At 48.3% G+C, this 20816-nt stretch overlaps 1 long non-coding RNA gene across 1 annotated transcript in view; it reads left to right on the top strand.

Moving 5' to 3' along the window:
* The window catches only part of LOC145792461 (uncharacterized), a 35911-nt gene extending 15566 nt beyond the window's left edge, over positions 1-20345 (top strand). The window contains exon 3 of the long non-coding RNA XR_014331860.1: positions 20194-20345. This is a non-coding gene — a long non-coding RNA (uncharacterized LOC145792461). The remainder of the gene's footprint in view (positions 1-20193) is intronic.
* Positions 20346-20816: the final 471 nt, after the last annotated feature.

Raw genomic sequence — 20816 nt, 5'->3', positions numbered from 1 at the left:
TTAAATTCGAGGTTTTAACACCCCAAAATCACCAAAGGGGGTCGGATTGGCACGAAACTTGGCACACACGACCACCTAGGCACGAGAGACTTGTGCGAGCAGACGGGACTCCAATCGGTTTCCCGGTTTAGGAGTTAGACCCATATTTCGATTTAGGCAAACTAGTTCCTTAACAAACTTAAATTCGATGTGTTGACACCCCAAAATCACCAAATGGGGTCGGATTGGCACGAAACTTGGCACACACGACCGCCTAGGCACGAGAGACTTGTGGGATAAGACGGGACTCCAATTGGTTTCTCGGTTTGGGAGATAGAGCCATATTTCGGTTTAGGCAAACTAGTTCCTTAAAAAACTTGAATGCGAGGTGTTGGCGCCCCAAAATCACCCAACGGGGTCCGATTGACACGAAACTTGGTACACACGACCGGCTAGGCACGAGAGACTTGTGGGAGAAGACGGGACTCCAATCGGTTTCCCGGTTTGGGAGTTAGATCCATATTTCGGTTTAGACAAACTAGTTCGTTAAGAAACTTAAATTCGAGGTGTTGACACCCCAAAATCACAAAATGGGGTCGGATTGGCACGAAACCTGGCACACACGACCGACTAGGCACGAGAGACTTGTGGGAGAAGGCGGGACTCCAATCGGTTACCCGGTTTGGGAGTTAGAGCCATATTTTGGTTTAGGCAATCTAGTTCCTTAAAAAACTTAAATTCGAGGTGTTGACACCCCAAAATCACCAAATGGGATCGGATTGGCACGAAACTTGGCACACACGACCGCCTAGGCACGAGAGACTTGTGGGAGAAGACGGGACTCCAATCGGTTTCCCGGTTTGGGAGTTAGAGCCATATTTCGGTTTAGGCAAACTAGTTCCTTCAGAAACTTAAATTCGAGATGTTGACACCCCAAAATCACCAAATGGGGTCGGATTGGCACGAAACTTGGCACACACGACCGCCTAGGCACGAGAGACTTGTGGGAGAAGACGGGACTCCAATCGGTTTTCCGGTTTGGGAGTTAGAGCCATATTTCGGTTTAGGCAAACTAGTTCCTTAAGAAACATAATTTCGAGGTGTCGACACCCCAAAATCACCAAATGGGGTCGGATTGGCACGAAACTTGGCACACTCGACCGCCTAGGCACGAGAGACTTGGGGGAGAAGACGGGACTCCAATCGGTTTCGCGGTTTGGGAGTTAGAGCCATATTTCGGTTTAGGCAAACTAATTCCTTAAAAAACTTGAATGCGAGGTGTTGGCGCCCCAAAATCACCCAACGGGGTCGGATTGACAGGAAACTTGGCACACACGACCGCCTGGGCACGAGAGACTTGTGGGTGAAGACGGGACTCCAATCGGTTTCCCGGTTTGGGAGTTAGAGCCATATTTCGGTTTAGGCAAACTAGTTCCTTAAGAAACTTAAATTCGAGGTGTTGACACCCCAAAATCACCAAATGGGGTCGGATTGGCACGAAACTTGGCACACACGACCACCTAGGCACGAGAGACTTGTGGGAGAAGACCGGACTCCAATCGGTTTCCCGGTTTGGGCGTCAGAGCCATATTTCGGTTTAGGCAAACTAGTTTCTTAAGAAACTTAAATTCGAGGTGTTGACACCCCAAAATCACCAAATGGGGTCGGATTGGCACGAAAATTGGCACACACGACCGCCTAGGCACGAGAGACTTGTGGGAGAAAGGGGGAATCCAATCGGTTTCCCGGTTTGGGAGTTAGAGCCACATTTCGGTTTAGGCAAACTAGTTCCTTAAGAAACTTAAATTCGAGGTGTTGACACCCCAAAATCAACAAATGGGGTTGGATTGGCACGAAACTTGGCACACACGACCGCCTAGGCACGAGAGACTTGTGGGAGAAGACGGGACTCCAATCGGTTTCCCGGTTTGGGAGTTAGAGCCATATTACGGTTTAGACAAACTAATTCCTTAAGAAACTTAAATTCGAGGTGTTGACACCCCAAAATCACCAAATGGGGTCGGATTGGCACGAAAGTTGGCACACACGACCGCCTAGGCACGAGAGACTTGTGGGGGAAGGCGGGAGTCCAATCGGTTTCCCGGTGTGGGAGTTAGAGCCATATTTCGGTTTAGGCAAACTAGTTCCTTAAGAAACTTAAATTCGAGGTGTTGACACCCCAAAATCAACAAATGGGGTCGGATTGGCACGAAACTTGGCACACACGACCGCCTAGGCACGAGAGACTTGTGGGAGAAGACGGGACTCCAATCGGTTTCCCGGTTTGGGAGTTAGAGCCATATTTCAGTTTAGGCAAACTAGTTCCTTAAGAAACTTAAATTCGAGGTGTTGACACACCAAAATCACCAAATGGGGTCGGATTGGCATGAAACTTGGCACACTCGACCGCCTAGGCAAGAGAGACTGGTGTGAGGAGATGGGACTCCAATCGGTTTCCCGGTTTGGGAGTTAGAGCCACATTTCGGTTTAGGCAAACTAGTTCCTTAAGAAACTGGAATGCGAGGTGTTGGCGCCCCAAAATCACTCAACGGGGTTGGATTGACACGAAACTTGGCACACACGACCGCCTAGGCACGAGAGACTTTTGGGAGAAGACAGGACTCCAATCGGTTTCCCGGTTTGGGAGTTAGAGCCATATTTCGGTTTAGGCAAACTAGTTCCTTAAGAAACTTAAATTCGAGGTGTTGACACCCCAAAATCACCAAATGTGGTCGGATTGGCACGAAACTTGGCACACACGACCGCCTAGGCCCGAGAGACTTGTGGGAGAAGACGGGACTCCAATTGGTTTCTCGGTTTGTGAGTTAGAGCCATATTTCGGTTTAGGCAAACTAGTTCCTTAAAAAACTTGAATGCGAGGTGTTGGCGCCCCAAAATTAATCAACGGGGTCGGATTGACACGAAACTTGGCACACACGACCGCCTAGGCACGGGAGACTTGTGGGAGAAGACGGGACTCCAATCGGTTTCCCGGTTTGGGAGTTAGAGCCATATTTCGGTTTAGGCAAACTAGTTCCTTAAGAAACTTAAATTCGAGGTGTTGACACACCAAAATCACCAAATGGTGTCTGATTGGCACGAAACTTGGCACACACGACCGCCTAGGCACGAGAGACTTGTGGGAGAAGACGGGACTCCAATCGGTTTCCCGGTTTGGGAGTTAGAACCATATTTCGGTTTAGACAAAGTAGTTCCATAAGAAACTTAAATTCGAGGTGTTGACACCCCAAAATCACCCAATGGGGTCGGATTGGCACGAAACTTGGCACACACGACCGCCTAGGCACGAGAGACATGTGGGAGAAGACGGGACTCCAATCGGTTTCCCGGTTTGGGAGTTAGAGCCATATTTCGGTTTAGGCAAACTAGTTCCTTAAGAAACTTAAGTTCGAGGTGTTAACACCCCAAAATCACCAAATGGGGTCGGATTGGCACGAAACTTGGCTCACATGACCGTCTAGGCACGAGAGACTTGTGGGAGAAGACGGGACTCCAATCGGTTTCCCGGTTTGTGAGTTAGAGCCATATTTCGGTTTAGGCAAACTAGTTCCTTAAGAAACTTAAATTCGAGGTGTTGACACCCCAAAATCACCAAATGGGCTCGGATTGGCACGAAACTTGGCACACACGACCGCCTAGGCACGAGAGACTTGTGGGAGAAGGCGGGAGTCCAATCGGTTTCCCGGTTTGGGAGTTAGAGCCATATTTCGGTTTAGGCAAACTAGTTCCTTAAGAAACTTAAATTCGAGGTGTTGACACCCCAAAATCAACAAATGGGGTCGGATTGGCACGAAACTTGGCACACACGACCGCCTAGGCACGAGAGACTTGTGGGAGAAGACGGGACTCCAATCGGTTTCCCGGTTTGGGAGTTAGTGCCATATTTCGGTTTAGACAAACTAGTTCCTTAAGAAACTTAAATTCGAGGTGTTGACACCCCAAAATCACCAAATGGGGTCGGATTGGCACGAAACTTGGCACACACGACCGCCTAGGCACGAGAGACATGTGGGAAAAGACGGGACTCCAATCGGTTTCCCGGTTTGGGAGTTAGAGCCATATTTCGGTTTAGGCAAACTAGTTCCTTAAGAAACTTAAATTCGAGGTGTTGACGCCCCAAAATCAACAAATGGGGTCGGATTGGCACGAAACTTGGCACACACGACCGCCTAGGCACGAGAGATTTGTGGGAGAAGACGGGACTCCAATCGGTTTCCCGGTTTGGGAGTTAGAGCCATATTTCGGTTTAGACAAACTAGTTCCTTAAGAAACTTAAATTCGAGGTGTTGACACCCCAAAATCACCAAATGGGGTCGGATTGGCACGAAAGTTGGCACACACGACCGTCTAGGCACGAGAGACTTGTGGGAGAAGGCGGGAGTCCAATCGATTTCCCGGTTTGGGAGTTAGAGCCATATTTCGATTTAGGCAAACTAGTTCCTTAAAAACTTAAATTCGAGGTGTTGACACCCCAAAATCAACAAATGGGGTCGGATTGGCACGAAAGTTGGCACACACGACCGCCTAGGCACGAGAGACTTGTGGGAGAAGACGGGACTCCAATCGGTTTCCCGGTTTGGGAGTTAGAGCCATATTTCAGTTTAGGCAAACTAGTTCCTTAAGAAACTTAAATTCGAGGTGTTGACACCCCAAAATCACCAAATGGGGTCGGATTGGCATGAAACTTGGCACACTCGACCGCCTAGGCAAGAGAGACTGGTGTGAGGAGATGGGACTCCAATCGGTTTCCCGGTTTGGGAGTTAGAGCCACATTTCGGTTTAGGCAAACTAGTTCCTTAAGAAACTGGAATGCGAGGTGTTGGCGCCCCAAAATCACTCAACGGGTTTGGATTGACACGAAACTTGGCGCACACGACCGCCTAGGCACGAGAGACTTTTGGGAGAAGACGGGACTCCAATCGGTTTCCCGGTTTGGGAGTTAGAGCCATATTTCGGTTTAGGCAAACTAGTTCCTTAAGAAACTTAAATTCGAGGTGTTGACACCCCAAAATCACCAAATGTGGTCGGATTGGCACGAAACTTGGCACACACGACCGCCTAGGCCCGAGAGACTTGTTGGAGAAGACGGGACTCCAATTGGTTTCTCGGTTTGGGAGTTAGAGCCATATTTCGGTTTAGGCAAACTAGTTCTTTAAAAAACTTGAATGCGAGGTGTTGGCGCCCCAAAATTAATCAACGGGGTCGGATTGACACGAAACTTGGCACACACGACCGCCTAGGCACGGGAGACTTGTGGGAGAAGACGGGACTCCAATCGGTTTCCCGGTTTGGGAGTTAGAGCCATATTTCGGTTTAGGCAAACTAGTTCCTTAAGAAACTTAAATTCGAGGTGTTGACACCCCAAAATCACCAAATGGGGTCTGATTGGCACGAAACTTGGCACACACGACCGCCTAGGCACGAGAGACTTGTGGGAGAAGACGGGACTCCAATCGGTTTCCCGGTTTGGGAGTTAGAACCATATTTCGGTTTAGACAAACTAGTTCCTTAAGAAACTTAAATTGGAGGTGTTGACACCCCAAAATCACCAAATGGGGTCGGATTGGCACGAAACTTGGCACACACGACCGCCTAGGCACGAGAGACATGTGGGAGAAGACGGGACTCCAATCGGTTTCCCGGTTTGGGAGTTAGAGCCATATTTCGGTTTAGGCAAACTAGTTCCTTAAGAAACTTAAGTTCGAGGTGTTGACACCCCAAAATCACCAAATGGGGTCGGATTGGCACGAAACTTGGCTCACATGACCGCCTAGGCACGAGAGACTTGTGGGAGAAGACGGGTCTCCAATCGGTTTCCCGGTTTGTGAGTTAGAGCCATATTTCGGTTTAGGCAAACTAGTTCCTTAAGAAACTTAAATTCGAGGTGTTGACACCCCAAAATCACCAAATGGGGTCGGATTGGCACGAAACTTGGCACACACGACCGCCTAGGAACGAGAGACTTGTGGGAGATGGCGGGAGTCCAATCGGTTTCCCGGTTTGGGAGTTAGAGGCATATTTCGGTTTAGGCAAACTAGTCCTTAAGAAACTTAAATTCGAGGTGTTGACACCCCAAAATCAACAAATGGGCTCGGATTGGCACGAAACTTGGCACACACGACCGCCTCGGCACGAGAGACTTGTGGGAGAAGACGGGACTCCAATCGGTTTCCCGGTTTGGGAGTTAGAGCCATATTTCGGTTTAGACAAACTAGTTCCTTAAGAAACTTAAATTCGAGGTGTTGACACCCCAAAATCACCAAATGGGGTCGAATTGGCACGAAACTTGGCACACACGACCGCCTAGGCACGAGAGACATGTGGGAGAAGACGGGACTCCAATCGGTTTCCCGGTTTGGGAGTTAGAGCCATATTTCGGTTTAGGCAAACTAGTTCCTTAAGAAACTTAAGTTCGAGGTGTTGACACCCCAAAATCACCAAATGGGGTCGGATTGGCACGAAACTTGGCTCACATGACCGCCTAGGCACGAGAGACTTGTGGGAGAAGACGGGACTCCAATCGGTTTCTCGGTTTGCGAGTTAGAGCCATATTTCGGTTTAGGCAAACTAGTTCCTTAGAAACTTAAATTCGAGGTGTTGACACCCCAAAATCACCAAATGGGGTCGGATTGGCACGAAACTTGGCTCACATGACCGCCTAGGCACGAGAGACTTGTGGGAGAAGACGGGACTCCAATCGGTTTCTCGGTTTGCGAGTTAGAGCCATATTTCGGTTTAGGCAAACTAGTTCCTTAGAAACTTAAGTTCGAGGTGTTGACACCCCAAAATCACCAAATGGGGTCGGATTGGCACGAAACTTGGCTCACATGACCGCCTAGGCACGAGAGACTTGTGGGTGAAGACGGGACTCCAATCGGTTTCCCGGTTTGTGAGTTAGAGCCATATTTCGGTTTAGGCAAACTAGTTCCTTAGAAACTTAAATTCGAGGTGTTGACACCCCAAAATCACCAAATGGGGTCGGATTGGCACGAAACATGGCACACACGACCGCCTAGGCACGAGAGACTTATGGGAGAATACGGGACTCCAATCGGTTTCCCGGTTTGGGAGTTAGAGCCATATTTCGATTTAGGCAAACTAGTTCCTTAAAAAACTTGAATTAGAGGTGTTGACGTCCCAAAATCACCCAACGGGGTCGGATTGGCACGAAACTCGGCACACACGACTGCCTAGGCACGAGAGACTTATGGGAGAAGACGGGACTTCAATCGGTTTCCCGGTTTGGGGGTTAGAGCCATATTTCGGTTTAGGCAAACTAGTTCCTTAAGAAACTTAAATTCGAGGTGTTGACACCCCAAAATCACCAAATGGGGTCGGATTGGCACGAAACTTGGCACACACGACCGTCTATGCACGAGAGACTTGTGCGAGAAGACGGGACTCCAATCGGTTTCCCGATTTGGGAGTTAGAGCCATATTTCGGTTTAGGCAAACTAGTTCCTTAAAAAACTTGAATTCGAGGTGTTGACGGCCCAAAATCACCCCAACGGGGTCGCATTGGCACGAAACTTGGCACACACGATCGCCTAGGCACGAAAGACTTGTGGGAGAAGACGGGACTCCAATCGGTTTCCCAGTTTGGGAGCTAGAGCCATATTTCGGTTTAGGCAAACTAGTTCCTTAAGAAACTTAAATTCGAGGTGTTGACTACCCAAATCACCAAATGGGGTCTGATTGGCACGAAACTTGGCACACACGACCGCCTAGGCACGAGAGACTTGTGGGAGAAGACGGGACTCCAATCGGTTTCCCGGTTTGGGAGTTAGAGCCATATTTCGGTTTTGGCAAACAAGTTCCTTAAGAAACTTAAATTCGAGGTGTTAACACCCCAAAATCACCAAACGGGGTCGGATTGGCACGAAACTTGGCACACACGACCGCCTAGGCACGAGCGACTTGTGGGAGAAGACGGGACTCCAATCGGTTTCTCGGTTTGGGAGTTAGAGCCATATTTCGGTTTAGGCAAACGAGTTCGTTAAAAAACTTGAATTCATTGATGCCCCAAAATCACCAAATGGGGTCTGATTGGTACGAAACTTGGCAAACACGACCACCTTGGCACGACAGACTTGTGGGAGAACACGGGACTCCAATCGGTTTCCTGGTTTAGGAGTTAGAGCGATATTTCGGTTTAGGCACACTAGTACCTTAAGAAACTTAAATTCGAGGTGTTGACACCTCAAAATCGCCAAATGGGGTCAGATTGGCACGAAACTTGGCACACACGACCGCCTAGGCACGAGAGACTTGTGGGAGAAGACGGGACTCCTATCGGTTTCCCGGTTTGGGAGTTAGAGCCATATTTCGGTTTAGGCAAACTAGTTCCTTAAAAAACTTAAATCCGAGGTGTTGACACTCCAAAATCACCAAATGGGGTCGGATTGGCACGAAACTTGGCACACTCGACCGCCTAGGCAAGAGAGACTGGTGTGAGAAGACAGGACTCCATTCGGTTTCCCGGTTTGGGAGTTAGAGCCACATTTCGGTTTAGGCAAACTAGTTCCTTAAGAAACTTAAATTCAAGGTGTTGACACCCCAAAATCACCAAATGGGGTCGGATTGGCACGAAACTTGGCACACACGACCGCCTAGGCACGAGAGACTTGTGGGAGAAGACGGGACTCCAATCGGTTTCTCGGTTTGCGAGTTAGAGCCATATTTCGGTTTAGGCATACTAGTTACTTAAAAAACCTGAATGCGAGGTGTTGGCGCCCCAAAATCACCCAACAGGGTCGGATTGACACGAAACTTGGCACACACGGCCGCCTAGCCACGAGAGACTTGTGGGAGAAGACGGGACTCCAATCGGTTTCCCGGTTTGGGAGTTAGAGCCATATTTCGGTTTAGGCCAACTAGTTCCTTAAGAAACTTAAATTCGAGGTGTTGACACCCCAAAATCACCAAATGGGGTCGGATTGGCACGAAACTTGGCACACACGACCGCCTAGGCACGAGATACTTGTGGGAGAAGACGGGACTCCAATCGGTTTCCCGGTTTGGGAGTTAGAGCCATATTTCAGTTTAGGCAAACTAGTTCCTTAAGAAACTTGAATCCGAGGTGTTGACATCGCAAAATCACCAAATGGGGTCGGAATTGCACGAAACTTGGCACACACGACCGCCTAGGCACGAGAGACTTGTGGGAGAAGACGGGACTCCAATCGGTTTCCCGGTTTGGGAGTTAGAGCCATATTTCAATTTAGGCAAACTAGTTCCTGAAGAATCTTAAATTCGAGGTGTTGACACCCCAAAATCACCAAATGGGGTCGGATTGGCACGAAACTTGGCTCACACGACCGCCTAGGCACGAGAGACTTGTGGGAGAAGACAGGACTCCAATCGGATTCCCGGTTTGGGAGTTAGAGCCATATTTCGGTTTAGGCAAACTAGTTCCTTAAGAAACTTTAATTCGAGGTGTTGACACCCCAAAATCACCGAATGGGGTCTGATTGGCACAAAACTTGGCACACACGACCGCCTAGGCACGAGAGACTTGTGGGAGAAGACGGGACTCCAGTCGGTTTCTCGGTTTGGGAGTCAGAGCCATATTTCGGTTTAGGCAAACTAGTTCCTTAAAAAACTTGAATTCGTTGACGCCCCAAAATCACCAAATGGGGTCGGATTGGCACGAAACTTGGCACACACGACCACTTTGGCACGAGAGACTTGTGGGAGAAGACGGGACTCCAATCGGTTTCCCGGTTTAGGAGTTAGAGCCATATTTCGGTTTAGGCACACTAGTTCCTTAAGAAACTTAAATTCGAGGTGTTGACACCCCAAAATCACCAAATGGGGTCAGATTCGCACGAAACTTGGCACACATGACCGCCTAGGCACGAGAGACTTGTTGGAGAAGACGGGACTCCAATCGGTTTCCCGGTTTGGGAGTTAGAGCCATATTTCGGTTTAGGCAAACTAGTTCCTTAAGAAACTTATATTCGAGGTGTTGACACCCCAAAATCACCAAATGGGGTCGGATTGGCACGAAACTTGGCACACTCGACCGCCTAGGCAAGAGAGACTGGTGTGAGAAGACGGGACTCCAATCGGTTTCCCGGTTTGGGAGTTAGAGCCACATTTTGGTTTAGGCAAACTAGTTCCTTAAGAAACTTAAATTCAAGGTGTTGACACCCCAAAATCACCAAATGGGGTCGGATTGGCACGAAACTTCGCACACCCGACCGCCTAGCCACGAGAGACTTGTGGGAGAAGACGGACTCCAATCGGTTTCTCGGTTTGGGAGTTAGAGCCATATTTCGGTTTAGGCAAACTAGTTCCTTAAAAAACTTGAATGCGAGGTGTTGGCGCCCGAAAATCACCCAACGGGGTCGGATTGACACGAAACTTGGCACACACGACCGCCTAGGCACGAGAGACTTGTGGGAGAAGACGAGACTCCAATCGGTTTCCCGGTTTGGGAGTTAGAGCCATATTTCGGTTTAGGCAAACTAGTTCCTTAAGAAACTTAAATTCGAGGTGTTGACACCCCAAAATCACCAAATGGGGTCGGATTGGCACGAAACTTGGCACACACGACCGCCTAGGCATGAGAGACTTGTGGGAGAAGACGGGACTCCAATCAGTTTCCCGGTTTGGGAGTTAGAGCCATATTTCGTTTTAGGCAAACTAGTTCCTTAAGAAATTTAAATTCGAGGTGTTGACACCCCAAAATCACCAAATGGGATCGGAATGGCACGAAACTTGGCACACACGACCGCCTAGGCATGAGTGACTTGTGGGAGAAGACGGGACTCCAATCGGTTTCCCGGTTTGGGAGTTAGAGCCATATTTTGGTTCAGGCAAACTAGTTCCTTAAGAAACTTAAATTCGAGGTGTTGACACCCCAAAATCACCAAATGGGGTCGGATTGGCACGAAACTTGGCTCACACGACCGCTTAGGCACGAGAGACTTGTGGGAGAAGACGGGACTCCAATCGGTTTCCCGGTTTGGGAGTTAGAGCCATATTTCGGTTTAGGCAAACTAATTCCTTAAGAAACTTAAATTCGAGGTGTTGACACCCCAAAATCACCAAATGTGGTCGGATTGGCGCGAAACTTGGCACACACGACCGCCTAGGCACGAGAGACTTGTGGGAGAAGATGGGACTCCAATCGGTTTCTCGGTTTGGGAGTTAGAGCCTTTTTTCGGTTTCGGCAAACTAGTTCCTTAAAAAACTTGAATGCGAGGTGTTGGCGCCCCAAAATTACCCAACGGGGTCGGATTGACACGAAACTTGGCACACATGACCGCCTAGGCACGAGAGACTTGTGGAAGAAGACGGGACTCCAATCGGTTTCCCGGTTTGGGAGTTAGAGCCATATTTCGGTTTAGGCAAACTAGTTCCTTAAGAAACTTAAATTCGAGGTGTTGACACCCCAAAATCACCAAACGGGGTCGGATTGGCACGAAACTTGGCTGACACGACCGCCTGGGCACGAGAGACTTGTGGAAGAAGACGGAACTCCAATCGGTTTCCTGGTTTGGGAGTTAGAGCCATATTTCGGTATAGGGAAACTAGTTCCTCAAGAAACTTAAATTCGAGGTGTTGACACCCCAAAATCACCAAATGGGGTCGGATTGGCACGAAACTCGGCACACACGACCGCCTAGGCATGAGAGAGTTGTGGGAGAAGACGGGACTTCAATCGGTTTCCGGGTTTGGGGGTTAGAGCCATATTTCGGTTTAGGCAAACTAGTTCCTTAAGAAACTTAAATTCGAGGTGTTGACACCCCAAAATCACCAAATGGGGTCGAATTGGCACGAAACTTGGCACACCCGACCGCCTAGGCACGAGAGACTTGTGGGAGAAGACGGGACTCCAATCGGTTTCCCGGTTTAGGAGTTAGGGCTATATTTCGGTTTAGGCAAACTAGTTCCTTAAAAGACTTGAATTTGAGGTGTTGACGTCCCAAAATCATCCAACGGGGTCGGATAGACACGAAACTTGGCACACACGACCGCCTAGGCACGAGAGACTTGTGGGAGAAGACGGGACTCCAATCGGTTTCCCGGTTTGGGACTTAGAGCCATATTTCGGTTTAGGCACACTAGTTCCTTAAGAAACTTAAATTCGAGGTGTTGACACCCCAAAATCACCAAATGGGGTCAGATTGGCACGAAACTTGGCACACACGACTGCCTAGGCACGAGAGACTTGTGGGAGAAGACGGGACTCCAATCGGTTTCCCGGTTTGGGAGTTAGAGCCATATTTCAGTTTAGGCAAACTCGTTCCTTAAGAAACTTAAATTCGAGGTGTTGAAACCCCAAAATCACCAAATGGGTTCGGATTGGCACGAAACTTGGCACACTTGACCGCCTAGGCAAGAGAGACTGGTGTGAGGAGATGGGACTCCAATCGGTTTCCCGGTTTGGGAGTTACAGCCACATTTCGGTTTAGGCAAACTAGTTCCTTAAGAAACTGGAATGCGAGGTGTTGGCGCCCCAAAATCACTCAACGGGGTTGGATTGACACAAAACTTGGCACACACGACCGCCTAGGCACGAGAGACTTTTGGGAGAAGACGGGACTCCAATCGGTTTCCCGGTTTGGGAGTTAGAGCCATATTTCGGTTTAGGCAAACTAGTTCCTTAAGAAACTTAAATTCGAGGTGTTGACACCCCAAAATCACCAAATGTGGTCAGATTGGCACGAAACTTGGCACACACGACCGGCTAGGCACAAGAGACTTGTGGGAGAAGACGGGACTCCAATCGGTTTCCCGGTTTGGGAGTTAGAGCCATATTTCGGTTCAGGCAAACTAGTTCCTTAAGAAACTTAAATTCGAGGTGTTGGCGCCCCAAAATTACTCAACGGGGTCGGATTGACACGAAACATGGCACACACGACCGCCTAGGCACGAGAGACTTGTGGGAGAAGACGGGACTCCAATCGGTTTGTCGGTTTGGGAGTTAGAGCCATATTTCGGTTTAGGCAAACTAGTTCCTTAAAAAACTTGAATGCGAGGTGTTGGCGCCCCAAAATTACCCAACGAGGTCGGATTGAGATGAAACTTGGCACACACGACCGCCTAGGCACGAGAGACTTGTGGGAGAACACGGGACTCCAATCGGTTTCCCGGTTTGGGAGTTAGAGCCATATTTCGGTTTACGCAAACTAGTTCCTTAAGAAACTTAAATTCGAGGTGTTGACACCCCAAAATCACCAAATGGGGTCGGATTGGCACGAAACTTGACACACACGACCGCCTAGGCACGAGAGACTTTTGGGAGAAGACGGGACTCCAATCGGTTTCCCGGTTTGGGAGTTAGAGCCATATTTCGGTTCAGGCAAACTAGTTCCTTAAGAAACTTAAATTCGAGGTGTTGACACCCCAAAATCACCAAATGGGATCGGATTGGCACGAAACTTGGCACACACGACCGCCTAGGCACGACAGACTTGTGGGAGAAGGCGGGACTCCAATCGGTTTCCCGGTTTGGGAGTTAGAGCCATATTTCGGTTTAGGCAAACTAGTTCCTTAAGAAACTTAAATTCGAGGTCTTGACACCCCAAAATCCCCAAATGGGGTCGGATAGGCACGAAACTTGGCACACACGACCGCCTAGGCACGAGAGACTTGTGGGAGAAGACGGGACTCCAATCGGTTTCCCGGTTTGGGAGTTAGAACCATATTTCGGTTTAGGCAAACTAGTTCCTTAAGAAACTTAAATTCGAGGTGTTGACACCCCAAAATCACAAAATGGGGTCGGATTGGCACGAAACTTTGCACACACGGCCGCCTTGGCACGAGAGACTTGTGGGAGATGACGGGACTCCAATCGGTTTCCCGGTTTGGGAGTTAGAGCCATATTTCGGTTTACGCAAACTAGTTCCTTAAGAAACTTACATTCGAGGTGTTGACACCCCAAAATCACCAAATGGGGTCGGATTGGCACGAAACTTGACACACACGACCGCCTAGACACGAGAGACTTGTGGGAGAAGACGGGACTCCAATCGGTTTCCCGGTTTGGGAGTTAGAGCCATATTTCGGTTCAGGCAAACTAGTTCCTTAAGAAACTTAAATTCGAGGTGTTGACACCCCAAAATCACCAAATGGGGTCGGATTGGCACGAAACTTGGCACACACGACCGCCTAGGCACGACAGACTTGTGGGAGAAGGCGGGACTCTAATCGGTTTCCCGGTTTGGGAGTTAGAGCCATATTTCTGTTTAGGCAAACTAGTTCCTTAAGAAACTTAAATTCGAGGTGTTGACACCCCAAAATCCCCAGATGGGGTCGGATAGGCACGAAACTTGGCACACACGACCGCCTAGGCACGAGAGACTTGTGGGAGAAGACGGGACTCCAATCGGTTTCCCGGTTTGGGAGTTAGAGCCATATTTCGGTTCAGGCAAACTAGTTCCTTAAGAAACTTAAATTCGAGGTGTTGACACCCCAAAATCCGCAAATGGGGTCGGATTGGCACGAAACTTGGCACACACGACCGCCTAGGCACGACAGACTTGTGGGAGAATGCGGGACTCCAATCGGTTTCCCGGTTTGGGAGTTAGAGCCATATTTCGGTTTAGGCAAACTAGTTCCTTAAGAAACTTAAATTCGAGGTGTTGACACCCCAAAATCTCCAAATGGGGTCGGATAGGCACGAAACTTGGCACACACGACCGCCTAGGCACGAGAGACGTGTGGGAGAAGACGGGACTCCAATCGGTTTCCCGGTTTGGGAGTTACAACCATATTTCGGTTTAGGCAAACTAGTTCCTTAAGAAACTTAAATTCGAGGTGTTGACACCCCAAAATCACCAAATGGGGTCGGATTGGCACGAAACTTTGCACACACGGCCGCCTACGCACGAGAGACTTGTGGGGGATGACGGGACTCCAATCGGTTTCCCGGTTTGGGAGTTAGAGCCATATTTCGGCTCAGGCAAACTAGTTCCTTAAGAAACTTAAATTCGAGGTGTCGGCGCCCCAAAATTACTCAACGGGGTCGGATTGACACGAAACTTGGCACACACGACCGCCTAGGCACGAGAGACTTGTGGGAGAAGACGGGACTCCAATCGGTTTCCCGGTTTGGGAGTTAGAGCCATATTTCGGTTTAGGCAAACTAGTTCCTTAAGAAACTTAGATTCGAGGTGTTGGCGCCCCAAAATTACTCAACGGGGTCGGATTGACACGAAACTTGGCACACACGACCGCCTAGGCACGAGAGACTTGTGGGAGAAGACGGGACTCCAATCGGTTTCCCGGTTTGGGAGTTAGAGCCATATTTCGGTTTAGGCAAACTAGTTCCTTAAGAAACTTAAATTCGAGGTGTTGACACCCCAAAATCACCAAATGGGGTCGGATTGGCACGAAACTTGGCTCACACGACCGCCTAGGCACGAGAGACATGTGGGAGAAGACGGGACTCCAATCGGTTTCCCGGTTTGGGAGTTAGAGCCATATTTCGGTTTAGGCAAACTAGTTCCTTAAAAAACTTGAATGCGAGGTGTTGGCGCCCCAAAATTACCCAACAGGGTCGGATGGGCACGAAACTTGGCACACACGACCGCCTAGGCACGAGAGACTTGTGGGAGAAGACGGGACTCCAATCGGTTTCTCGGTTTGGGAGTTAGAGCTATATTTCGGTTTAGGCAAACTAGTTCCTTAAAAAACTTGAATGCGAGGTGTTGGCGCCCCAAAATTACCCAACAGGGTCGGATGGACACGAAACTTGGCACACACGACCGCCTAGGCACGAGAGACTTGTGGGAGAAGACGGGACTCCAATCGGTTACCCGGTTTGGGAGTTAGAGCCATATTTCGGTTTAGACAAACTAGTTCCTTAAAAAACTTCAATGCGAGGTGTTGGCACGCCAAAATCACCCAACGGGGTCGGATTGACACGAAACATGGCACACACGACCGCCTAGGCACGAGAGAGTTGTGGGAGAGTACGGGACTCCAATCGGTTTCCCGGTTTGAAAGTTAGAGCCATATTTTGGTTTAGGCAAACTAGTTCCTTAAGAAACTTAAATTCGAGGTGTTGACACCCCAAAATCACCAAATGGGGTTGGATTGGCACAAAACTTGGCACACACGACCGCCTAGGCACGAGAGACTTATGGGAGAAGACGGGACTCCAATCGGTTTCCCGGTTTGGGAGTTAGAGCCATATTTCGGTTTAGGCAAACTAGTTCCTTAAGAAACTTAAATTCGAGGTGTTGACACCCCAAAATCACCAAATGGGGTCGGATTGGCATGAAACTTGGTACACACGACCGTCTATGCACGTGAGACTTGTGGGAGAAGACAGGACTCCAATCGGTTTCTCGGTTTGGGAGTTAGAGCCATATTTCGGTTTAGGCAAACTAGTTCCTCAAAAAATTTGAGTGCGAGGTGTTGGCACCCCAAAATCACCCAACGGGGTCGGATAGACACGAAACTTGGCACACACAACCGCCTAGGCACGAGAGACTTGTGGGAGAAGACGGGACTCCAATCGGTTTCCCAGTTTGGGAGTTAGAGCCATATTTCGGTTTAGGCAAACTAGTTCCTTAAGAAACTTAAAGTCGAGGTGTTGACACCCCAAAATCACCAAATGGGGTCGGATTGGCACGAAACTTGGCACACGCGACCGCCTAGGCACGAGAGACTTGTGGGAGAAGACGGGACTCCAATCGGCTTCCCGGTTTGGGAGTTAGAGCCATATTTCGGTTCAGGCAAACTAGTTCCTTAAGAAACTTAAATTCGAGGTGTTGGCGCCCCAAAATTACTCAACGGGGTCGGATTGACACGAAACTTGGCACACACGACCGCCTAGGCACGAGAGACTTGTGGGAGAAGACGGGACTCCAATCGGTTTCCCGGTTTGGGAGTTAGAGCCATATTTCGGTTTAGGCAAACTAGTTCCTTAAGAAACTTAAATTCGAGGTGTTGACACCCCAAAATCACCAAATGGGGTCTGATTGGCACGAAACTTGGCTCACACGACCGCCTAAGCACGAGAGACTTGTGGGGGAAGACGGGACTCCAATCGGTTTCCCGGTTTGGGAGTTAGAGCCATATTTCGGTTTAGGCAAACTAGTTCCTTAAGAAACTTAAATTCGAGGTGTTGACACCCCAAAATCACCAAATGTGGTCGGATTGGCACGAAACTTGGTACACACGACCGCCTTGGCACGAGAGACTTGTGGGAGAAGACGGGACTCCAATCGGTTTCTCGGTTTGGGAGTTAGAGCCATATTTCGGTTTAGGCAAACTAGTTCCTTAAAAAACTTGAATGCGAGGTGTTGGCGCCCCAAAATTACCCAACGAGGTCGGATTGAGACGAAACTTGGCACACACGACCGCCTAGGCACGAGAGACTTGTGGGAGAAGACGGGACTCCAATCGGTTTCCCAGTTTGTGAGTTTGAGCCATATTTCGGTTTAGGCAAACTAGTTCCTTAAGAAACATAAATTCGAGGTGTTAACACCCCAAAATCACCAAATAGGGTCGGATTGGCACGAAACGTGTCACTCACGACCACCTTGGCACGAGAGACTTGTGGGAGAAGACGGGACTCCAATCGGTTTCCCGGTTTGGGAGTTAGAGCCATATTTCGGTTTAGGCAAACTAGTTCCTTAAGAAACTTAAATTTGAGGTGTTGACTACCCAAATCACCAAATGGGGTCTGATTGGCACGAAACTTGGCACACACGACCACCTAGGCACGAGAGACTTGTAGGAGAAGACGGGACTCCAATCGGTTTCCCGGTTTAGGAGTTAGAGCCATATTTCGGTTTAGGCAAACTAGTTCCTTAAGAAACTTAAATTCGAGGTTTTGACACCCCAAAATCACCAAATGGGGTCGGATTGGCACGAAACTTGGCACACACGACCGCCTAGGCACGAGAGACTTGTGGGAGAAGACGGGACTCCAATCGGTTTCCCAGTTTGGGAGTTAGAGCCATATTTCGGTTTAGGTAAACTAGTTCCTTAAGAAACTTAAATTCGAGGTGTTGACTACCCAAATCCCCAAATGGGGTCTTATTGGCACGAAACTTGGCACACACGACCACCTAGGCACGAGAGACTTGTGGGAGAAGACGGGACTCCAATCGGTTTCCCGGTTTGGGCGTTAGAGCCATATTTCGGTTTAGGCAAACTAGTTCCTTAAGAAACTTAAATTCGAGGTGTTAACACCCCAAAATCACCAGATGGGGTCGGATTGGCACGAAACTTGGCACACACGACCGCCTAGGCACGAGAGACTTGTGGGAGAGTACGGGACTCCAATCGGTTTCCCGGTTTGGAAGTTAGAGCCGTATTTCGGTTTTGGCAAACTAGTTCCTTAAGAAACTTAAATTCGAGGTGTTGACACCCCAAAATCACCAAATGGGGTCGGATTGGCACGAAACTTGGCACACACAACCGCCTAGGCACGAGAGACTTGTGGGAGAAGACGGGACTGCAATCGGTTTCCCGGTTTGGGAGTTAGAGCTATATTTCGGTTTAGGCAAACTAGTTCCTTAAAAAACTTGAATTTGAGGTGTTGACGTCCCAAAATCACCCAACGGGGTCGGATTGGCACGAAACTTGGCACACACGACCTCCTAGGCACGAGAGACTTGTGGGAGAAGGCGGGACTCCAATCGGTTTCCCGGTTTGTGAGTTAGTGTCATATTTCAGTTTTGGCAAAGTAGTTCCTTAAGAAACTTAAATTCGAGGTGTTGACACCCCAAAGTCACCAAATGGGGTCTGATTGGCACGAAACTTGGCACACACGACCGCCTAGGCACGAGAGACTTGTAAGAGAAGACGGGACTCCAATCGGTTTCCCGGTTTGGGCGTTAGAGCCATATTTCGGTTTAGGCAAACTAGTTCCTTAAGAAACTTAAATTCGAGGTGTTAACACTAAACAAAATCACCAAATGGGGTCGGATTGGCACGAAACTTGGCACACACGACCACCTAGGGACGAGAGACTTGTGGGAGAAGACGGGACTCCAATCGGTTTCCCGGTTTAGGAGTTAGATCCATATTTCGGTTTAGGCAAACTTGTTCCTTAAGAAACTTAAATTCGAGGTGTTGACACCCCAAAATCACCAAATGGGGTCGGATTGGCACGAAACTTGGCACACACGACCGCCTAGGCACGAGAGACTTGTGGGAGAAGACGGGAATCCAATCGGTTTCTTGGTTTGGGAGTTAGAGCCATATTTCGGTTTAGGCAAACTGGTTCCTTAAAAAACTTGAATTCGTTGACCCCCAAAATCACCAAATGGGGTCGGATTGGCACGAAACTTGGGACACACGACCACCTAGGCACGAGAGACTTTTGGGAGAAGACGGGACTCCAATCGGTTTCCCGGTTTGGGTGTTAGAGCCTTATTTCGGTTTAGGCAAACTAGTTCCTTAAGAAACTTAAATTCGAGGTGTTAACACCCCAAAATCACCAGATGGGGTCGGATTGGCACGAAACTTGGCACACACCACCGCCTAGGCACGAGAGACTTGTGGGAGAAGACGGGACTCCAATCGGTTTCCCGGTTTGGGAGTTAGAGCCTTATTTCGGTTTAGGCAAACTAGTTCCTTAAGAAACTTAAATTCGAGGTGTTGACACCCCAAAATCACCAAATGGGGTCGGATTGGCACGAAACTTGGCACACACGACCGCCTTGGCACGAGAGACTTGTGGGAGAAGACGGGACTCCAATCGGTTTCCCGGTTTGGGAGTTAGAGCCATATTTCGGTTTAGGCAAACTAGTTCCTTAAGAAACTTAAATTCGAGGTGTTCACACCCCAAAATCACCAAATGGGGTCGGATTGGCACGAAACTTGGGCACACACGACCGCCTAGGCACGAGAGACTTGTGGGAGAAGACGGGACTCTAATCGGTTTCCCGGTTTGGGAGTTTGAGCCATATTTCGGTCTAGGCGAACTAGTTCCTTAAGAAACTTGAATTCGAGGTGTTGACGCTCCAAAATCACCAAAAGGGGTCGGTTTATCACGAAACTTGGCACACATGATCGCCTAGGCACGAGAGACCTGTGGGAGAAGACGAAACTCGAATCGGGTTTCCGGTTTGGGAGTTAGGGTCGGATTTCTATCTAGCCAAAATTATTTACTTAACTATCTTTGTAATTATATAGTAATTAATTTTTTATGGTTTTTTGTAGTTAAAATATTAATACATAATTATATTGTCATTAATTATTTTTATTTTTTATTTTCAGATATTTCCTGAGTAGCAGTTTGCTTCTTGTGGAATGCAGCCGTGTGAAGATTGCGACAAACTTTTGTTTATGAAGAAAACCTTTATTTTTTATTTACGTTATTTAGATTTGTGAACAACATTATGTATGTATTATGCAAAATTATGTGGTTGGATAATTTTGATGATGTGTTGTTATGAATGGAAGAGTACTTTAATTATGGATGAAATTTTATTTATATACAGGAATTTTTATATTATTATATAGTTATCGATTTTTTTTTAGCTATTTTTATTTAATACAGGTAATTTGCATATTTTTAATAATTTTATTGCTGCATTTTTTGTTAGAACCAGGTTTTTGCGACGGTAGCGTAGCCGTCGCCAATGATATTGGCAATATGAACAAAAGGCCTTTAGCGACGGTACTTTCACCGTCGCAAATAATATTTTTAAAGACGGCACACTTCTCTGTCGCAAATAACAGTATTAACGACGGTATTAAACCCGTCGCAAATAACTATTTTTGGCGACGGTATTTTACCGTCTCACATAACCCTTTTGCGACGGTATTTTCCCGTCGCAAATAACCATATTAGCGACGGTATTTTAGTGCCGTCTCAAAGTCTGCAGATTTTTACACAT

This window comes from Camellia sinensis, chromosome 6 (assembly GCF_055761805.1).
Source record: "Camellia sinensis isolate YWXY chromosome 6, ASM5576180v1, whole genome shotgun sequence".
Classification (NCBI taxonomy): domain Eukaryota; kingdom Viridiplantae; phylum Streptophyta; class Magnoliopsida; order Ericales; family Theaceae; genus Camellia; species Camellia sinensis.
This window is presented reverse-complemented; position numbering and strand designations above follow the sequence as displayed.